At 42.0% G+C, this 7,500-nt stretch overlaps 1 protein-coding gene across 1 annotated transcript in view; it reads right to left on the reverse strand.

Moving 5' to 3' along the window:
- Positions 1-7,500, reverse strand: part of LOC119576393 (tumor necrosis factor alpha-induced protein 8-like protein) — a gene marked incomplete in the record, with an annotated part of 69,101 nt that overhangs the window by 60,916 nt on the left and 685 nt on the right.

A 7,500-nucleotide genomic window follows, 5' to 3' on the forward strand; every position in this document is an offset into this window, starting at 1 on the left:
TGGAATAAAGGGGGAGAAGGAACATAAGAATAAAGGGATGAAGAGAGGAGGAGGAAAGATAATGGGGGGGGGGGGGGGGGAAAGAGGTGAAAGGATGGATGGAGAGGAGGATGAAAGCACACAGGGAAGAAAGAAGGTGCAGGAGGTAAAAGAGGTGATAGAGAAGGAACAAGAGAGAGAGAAGAAGAATGAAAAAGAGGGAATAAAGTGGAGAAGGTGTAAAAGATGGAGGAGGAGGGACAGGATGGAAGGAGAAGACGGAAGAGGCGAGTCAAAAAGAGGAAGAGGTCGAGGAGGAGGAGGAGGAGGAGGAGATCGAGAAGTAGGAGAAGGAGGAGGTCGAGGAGGAGGAGGAGAAGGAGGAGGTCGAGGAGGAGGAGAAGGAGGAGGCCGAGGAGTTGGAATAAGAATAGGAGGAGGAGATCGAGGAGACGGAGGAAGGAAGGGTAGAGGACGAGGAGTAAGTTTAAACAGGAAAGCGAAGAGGAAGAAGCAAGAATTAGAGAGTTAAACATGCACACAAATACCATTGTAATAATATACTAGGCGGGCTAAAAAAAAAAAAAAAAAAAAAAAAAAAAAAAAAAAAAAAAAAAAAAAAAAAAAAAAAAAAACGCATCCAGAGTCTGAATGTCCTTCATTAAATCTTTAAAAAATCCATTCAAATAACTTCCATAACGAGTCGGTGAAAGCTCCAGGATGAATTTTCGTTTCTTTTTCATTACTCGTACATACATATATATAGCCCTCTAATGCAACGGGGAACGTGGCTGTGCAAATGACTAAAATCACTACTCGTCAACTGCCGGTCTTTATGCCAATACAAATTCTCTTGCGTCATTTGTATTACTGCGCAACAAAGAGTCACGATCAGTATAAACAATCCCTTGATAGAAAAGGAGAGTTCACTGTGTTTTTTTTTTCTTTTTTTTCTTTTTTTTTATTCTCTCTACCGCTTTTCTTCCTTTCCATCGTCGCATTTTCTTTTCCTCTCTTCTTTCCTTTCTTCTCGTCACTTTTCTTAACTTTATGCTTTATTTCTGCTTTTATTTTTTTTCTCTTTCCCCCTTTTTTTTACATTTTCTTTGCTACTCGTATTTTCTTTTCTCTTCTCGTCCCCTGTTCTTTCTTCTACACTTTTTCCTTCCCTTTCTCACTTTCTCTTTCCCCTCTCCTTGTTCGTTATTGCTCTTCCCTCTTCTCCTCTCGCATCCTCCCTTATGATCTCTTATTCTCTTCTTTCCTCACCCCTATTCCTGTTTCTTCTTCTTCTTCTTCTTCTTCTCTCTTCTTCTCTCTTCTTCTTCTCTCTTCTTCTTCTTCTTCTTCTTCTCTCTCTTCTCTACCCACAAACTCTCCTTGCTCCTTCTTCTCTGATCTCTTTCATTTTTCTTGTTCCTCATACCTCTTTTATCTCTTCCCCTTTCATCCCTCCCTCTTCCTCTTCCTCTTCCTCTTTCCTCAGCTTTGCCTTCACCAAGTTTGTCCCTTTCTCCCTCACTTCTCGTCCCTACTCTTTCCCTTCCTCCTTCTCATCCCCCCCCCTCCCACCCTTTTCCCCTTTCACCCCCATCCTCTCTCACCTCTACTTCCCACTCCCTCCTCCCTTCGTCCCTCCACCCATCCATCCTCCCTCCCTCCCTTCCTTCCTCCCTTCCTCCCTCCCTCCCTCCCTCCCTCCATCCATCCATCCACCCTCCCTCCCTCCATCCCTCCATCCTCCCTCCCTCCCTCACCCTCCCTCCCTCCTCCCTTTCCCCCAAAGAGCCACTTGAACACATGAAATCGACTAGGTTCGCGTCACGTCAGCCACTCCTTAATTGGCTTGACATTCTATCTCCCTAATGACTCATTAGCCGGCATACCCGCACGTCCCTCTTGTTCACCAATTCGCTTTGGAGATTTATGTCCTCATCGCCCCCAGCCTCCTCCTCCTCCTGCTGACCCGGTGTTGTCTGAAATAGCAGAGCGATGAGGGACGAGGGAGGGAGGGATAGATAGGGAGGGGGTAGATAGGGAGGGAGGGACAGATAGGGAGGGGGGGGTAGATAGAGGGAGGGAGGGATAGAGGGAGGGAGGGATAAATAGGGAGGGGGATAGAGGGAGGGAGGGAGGGATAGAGGGAGGGAGGGAGGGATAGAGGGAGGGAGGGAAGGTGAGGAGGGAGAGAATGAAAAAGGTAGGAGAGGAGAGAATGAGAAAGAGGGAAGGGAAGGCGAGAATAGGAAAGAATAGGAAAGAGAGAAGGAAAGGATGAGAACGAGGGAGAAAGAAAGAATGAGAATAGGGGAAGGAAAAGAAAGAGAAAGAAGGAAAGAAAAAAAAGAACGAATAAAGGAAAGAAAAAGAAAGAGAAAGCGAAAGAGAAAGAGAAAGAAAGAAAGAAAGAAAGAAAAAAAAGAAAGAAAGAAAGAAAGATTGAAAGAAAGAAAGAAAGAAAGAAAGAGAGAGAGAGAGAGAGAGAGAGAGAGACACGCGCGCAGTTGCTCATTCTCCCTCTCAATTGCCCTAAATCTATCCTAGCAACACCAAAAGCACATTCATTACCGCCTTATCATTCTCTGCCTCAGCCTAATTCACATCAACCCTTTTCAATTAATCAATGATTTAGTGCAACTGAACGAACGATGACGATGGTAATGATGACTAAGAAACCTCATTCCTCAAGATTATCTGAAGAAAAAAAAATGTGTCTTCGAGTGTCGGATGTACATACGTCTTTCAAAACAGGATGGTCGTTTTCGATAAGGCGGTCGTGAGCACGAGCGCGTCTGTACGTGTGTGTGTGTGTGTGTGTGTGTGTGTGTGTGTGTGTGTGTGTGTGTGTGTGTGTGTGTGTGTGTGTGTGTGTGTGTGTGTGTGTGTGTGTGTGTATGTGTGTGTGTGTGTGTGTGTGTGTGTGTGCGTATGGAGGTCAGCGAACGGAATAGTTTTGCTTCCCCTGCAAATCGCATTTTCTTTCGGTTGCCCTCGTTACAAAAAAAAAAAAAAAATGAAGGGAGATGAACAGACAAGAAATAAAAAAAGAGGAAGAGATGAAGGGATAAAGTAAAGGAGATAGAGAGAACGAGAGAGGAGGAAGAAGGGAGCAGAAAGAGTAGATAGAAAGAGAGAGGAGTAAGAAGGGACAGAAAGAGTAGAGAACGAAGTCAAAATAAACATAGACAGAAATAAATCGAGAAAAAAAGGACCGGACAAAAATAAACTATAATAATAATAACAATAATAATAATAATAATAATAATAATAATAATAATAATAATAATAATAATAATAATGAAATAAACGGAAAAAAGCTCCTATCAGAATGAGGAAACAAGAAAAAAACAATAATAAAGTAAACAAAAAAGGCTCATACCGCACCTCCAGCCCTACAAATATCCAAAGCCGAACCCTTCACTCCACCCAAGCTCGGAAAGTTGGTCAGAGTGAAGGCGCCCAGCAGGTGTCACACGCCCCCACACCCCCCCCCCTCCCCCCCTCTCTCTCTCTCCTGGCAGAGATCCTTGTCATGTTGTCATATTCCTTTGAAATCCTTAGCATATCAAGTCTTTCTCTCTATCTATCTCCTTCCTACCTTCCCTCATATCTATCTTTCCTCATTCCTACCTTCACTCCTCCCCCCCTCCCCTTATCCCTACCTTCCTTGTTATAAAAGTAATCCGTGTTGTAAGTCCTCTTTATAGCTGATCTAATAATAAACTAATTGGAATTCTTCGCTAGCATTATTCAGTTCTCATGTTTTTTCTTTTTCCTGATCTTCGTTTTATCTTCTTCCTCATTCCCCCTTATCTGTTTGAGTTTTGCTCAGTTTTACTTTTTTTCTCTTTTGATTTGAGCTCGTGTTGCTAGCTAATTTTTCTTATCTCTTATCTCTCTCTCTCTCTCTCTCCTTCCTTCCTTCTTTCCTTTCTTCCTTTCTTTCTTCCCTCCTTCCTTCCCTCCCTCCCTCCTTTCTGTCCTTCTTTCTTTCTTTCTTTCCTTCCTTCCTTCCCTCCCTGCCTCCTTATCTCCATCCTTCATAATAATAATAATAATAATAATAATAATAATAATAATAATAATAACAATAATAATAATAATACAGCAACAACAACAACAACACAACAACAACAACAACAACAACAACAACAACAACAACAATAATAATCATCATCATCATCATAATAATAATAACAACACTAATAACAAATTTAGATCTGCGGGCAAAAAGGTTTACAAATACCTCGCAAGTGGGACGGGTAAATGCATTTCCTTCCCTTCGTGGTATTCTCATCTTTATGGACAGGATGACTAAGGATGAAACTACGCAGTCAAAGAGTATATGTCGTTTTCGTTAATGTCTTGTGGAGGCATGGGAAGAAGAGAAGAAATGAAAGAGAGGAAAATAATGAGAGCGAGTGATTGGGAGAAAGAGAGAGGAGAGGGAGGGAGGGAGGTGGGGAGAGGGTGGGTGGGTAGGAGGGAGGGATGGTGGGTAGGAGGGAGGGATGGTGGGTAGGAGGAAGGGAGGGAGAGGGAGAGGGAGAGGGAGAGAACGAAAGAAAGAAAAGAGAGAAAGAAAGCGAGAAAAAGAACGAAAGAAAGAAATAAAACACGAATGAACGAAAACAAGATTCCCTTCCACACGAAACTAACCGTACAGTATAATATAAACATACCCACAGGAGAAGGGTGTTTTGGGATACGTCACCAGCGTCTATCAATAAGCACGTAACCCCGTATTGAAACGTTGTAAGGAACGCCATTACTTAAAAAATGAATAACAATAAAAGCCAGATACCCTGTTTAATATCGTATAAGGACAACGCTACGTCACATGCACATGTTCTTACGTACAAAGTAATGCAAATGGTATACGTACATTATCTCTCTGTCTCATCTTCTTTGCATGCCTGCCTGTCTCTTTAATAACCATTATTCATAATTCGTTTTTCTCCTCTCTTTCTCTCTTTCTATCTCCCCCTTTCTTTGTATGTATGTTTGTTTGTTTGCCTGTTTGTTTTTGTCTTTCTGTCTTTCTTACATTAAAACATACAAATGTTTATTTTACACACATACAAACATATATATATATATATATATATATATATATATATATATATATATATATGTGTGTGTGTGTGTGTGTGTGTGTGTGTGTGTGTGTGTGTGTGTGTGTGTGTGTGTGTGTGTGTGTGTTATACATGTGTGTGCATCTATGTGTGAAAAAATATTGCGCATTTAGCGCAAGATTCGAAAACGGGGAAAAGGTAACGTGCGGAGGCAAACGGACGCCAGATTTAAAATCGATAAAACTTTATTATTCCTCTACAACGTACATCTGTCATACCCCCCCCCCCCCTCCACCACACCCCGGCCTCCATCCCTCCCTTTCCTCCCCTTCCGTACCCTGGACCCTTCCTCTCCCCGCCCCCCTCTTCCCTTTCCACAAAAAGTACACATTCACGGCTTGGAACTTTATATAAAATAACTAAGAGCGTTGAGTGGACTGGAGGCTGAACTATGTTTTTTAATGTATATCATTGCAGTGTCTAAAATACCAGCATTAACAGTTTGCTGAAATGTGACTTATTAAAAAAAATTATTCTCACTGTATCGAAATTGCCAATACTGATAGTCACGCAAAGCATTTTTCGGTTATATAATTATCGTTGTTTTTATTATTGTCACCATTAACATTAACATCATGGCATTAATATAATTTTTGTAGTTGCTAATACCGTTGTTAACATATTCGTAACTTCATTACCATTATCACTGTTATCACTGCTGTTATCACTTCCAATGCTTAATCGCATACATCACTATCGTCAGTGATTTTAATACAGCTGCACAGAGTACATATATAGCCAATAATATTATCATTGTTAGCATTGAGAAATACTGATGCGTGTAGTTTTATTAATTCAATGGCCTAAATAATTCTTTAAAAAATCCAATAAATTATGAATTCTTAACTTGCAACGAAGTATGAAGCAGAGATCAACGAAAGCAAATTTATTTCTACATACAAAATGAAGCTTCAAGCCTTAAATCATTTTACGCAACATCGAGTTCCATTACATAAGCTATTTACACCCTCTCCACAATCGATCTAAAGTACCCACACACAAGAAAACGTCGAGATGGTGTACCCGCTAAAAGGAATTCCAAGAGTGAGAAATGACTTCTATTGAATCACACATTCCTGCTGTTCAAATGCTGAATGCAAAGGTCTTGGCTGCTGTTCTGTCAATACGGAATGGAGAGGCTGCGTCGCTTTCTGTGGCACTTTGGTCTGTAGTCCTTTTTCTTCGTCTTTTGACTTTTTTTTCTTTTTTTTTTAGTTTCAGTCTATACCGCGTCATGTTTTGACTAGCACCTCAAGCCCTGCCTTCGACGTATTCGTATAATTTATTCATCCAAGCTTTCGCAAGGGCAATCCGATGCCAGTGAATTATTCCCGTTTGCGTCACTGGAGTCCGAATCTGGGATCGTCATCACATTTTTACGTTTATGGCTTCCGCTTGCTTCAATACACGGCATTAAGCTCTGAAAGGCGTGTTTTTTCTGATAGGCAAAGTCCTCCTTTAAGTCGCAAGTTCTACGATTCGCTTCCGGTGTGACGTAAATCATTCATTCTCTTCCGCGTTGAACGATAACCAACGATAACATACTTGTCTTGGGAGCTGCAGTCTGGCTTCTTGTCCCGTGTATGATACTATGACCTTCCTCGTGCCTGACGCCGACTTGTAACATGCATGACTTTATGCATTTTTCATTCGCCTCATGACTGTGTTGCACTTTTTGTCGCTGGTCACACGATAAAAGTATCGAATATATCTGTGCCTTGACATTATCAGTTTTTATACCGAACATTCGTGAGTAACCGCAATTGTTATTGGACCCTCGAGTGATCGATCCCATCATACGCAAACACTAATACACAAATATGAAAAACAAATACATAAATAAGTCCTAGAGCACCTGACTAAGAGCTGGAAGCATGTAGGACCGCCAGCAGGCCCGGAGCGACTATAAAAATCCTGGCCTAGGGCAATGTAGAGCAGGCAGGCGGACCGCACGTCGAGGCCAAGAGGAAAATGTAAACAGGGCACAGAGGGCAGCAGGAGACCCCATGAGCTCCTTCATGCCCGTCCCACTCTCTGCTTAATCCGGCGTGACATTCCTTCAGGTACCCGCACCCTCCAGCACTCCCTCCTCATTACTATTACCGCACCCATTTGTTTTTAAACCCTTCCAGAATCTGCTAATGGGGTACTTACATAACGCTATATTCCCGAGGACCTGGTGGTGTAGATGAAACGCTTCCAATTTATCCTTTTCTTTCTTTTTCTTTACATTTTTTGTCTTTTTAGCGACCACAGAACTAGCACAAGAACTAGGGGGAGAAAAGCTGATCCCCTGGGGTAAGATAGGGGTACCTTGACCACCGGGTAGCGACCGAGGGTGGAATCCAGAGAGGAAGTTATGCCACGAATGATCTGAAGATACGCG

Source organism: Penaeus monodon, chromosome 8 (genome assembly GCF_015228065.2).
Source record: "Penaeus monodon isolate SGIC_2016 chromosome 8, NSTDA_Pmon_1, whole genome shotgun sequence".
Classification (NCBI taxonomy): domain Eukaryota; kingdom Metazoa; phylum Arthropoda; class Malacostraca; order Decapoda; family Penaeidae; genus Penaeus; species Penaeus monodon.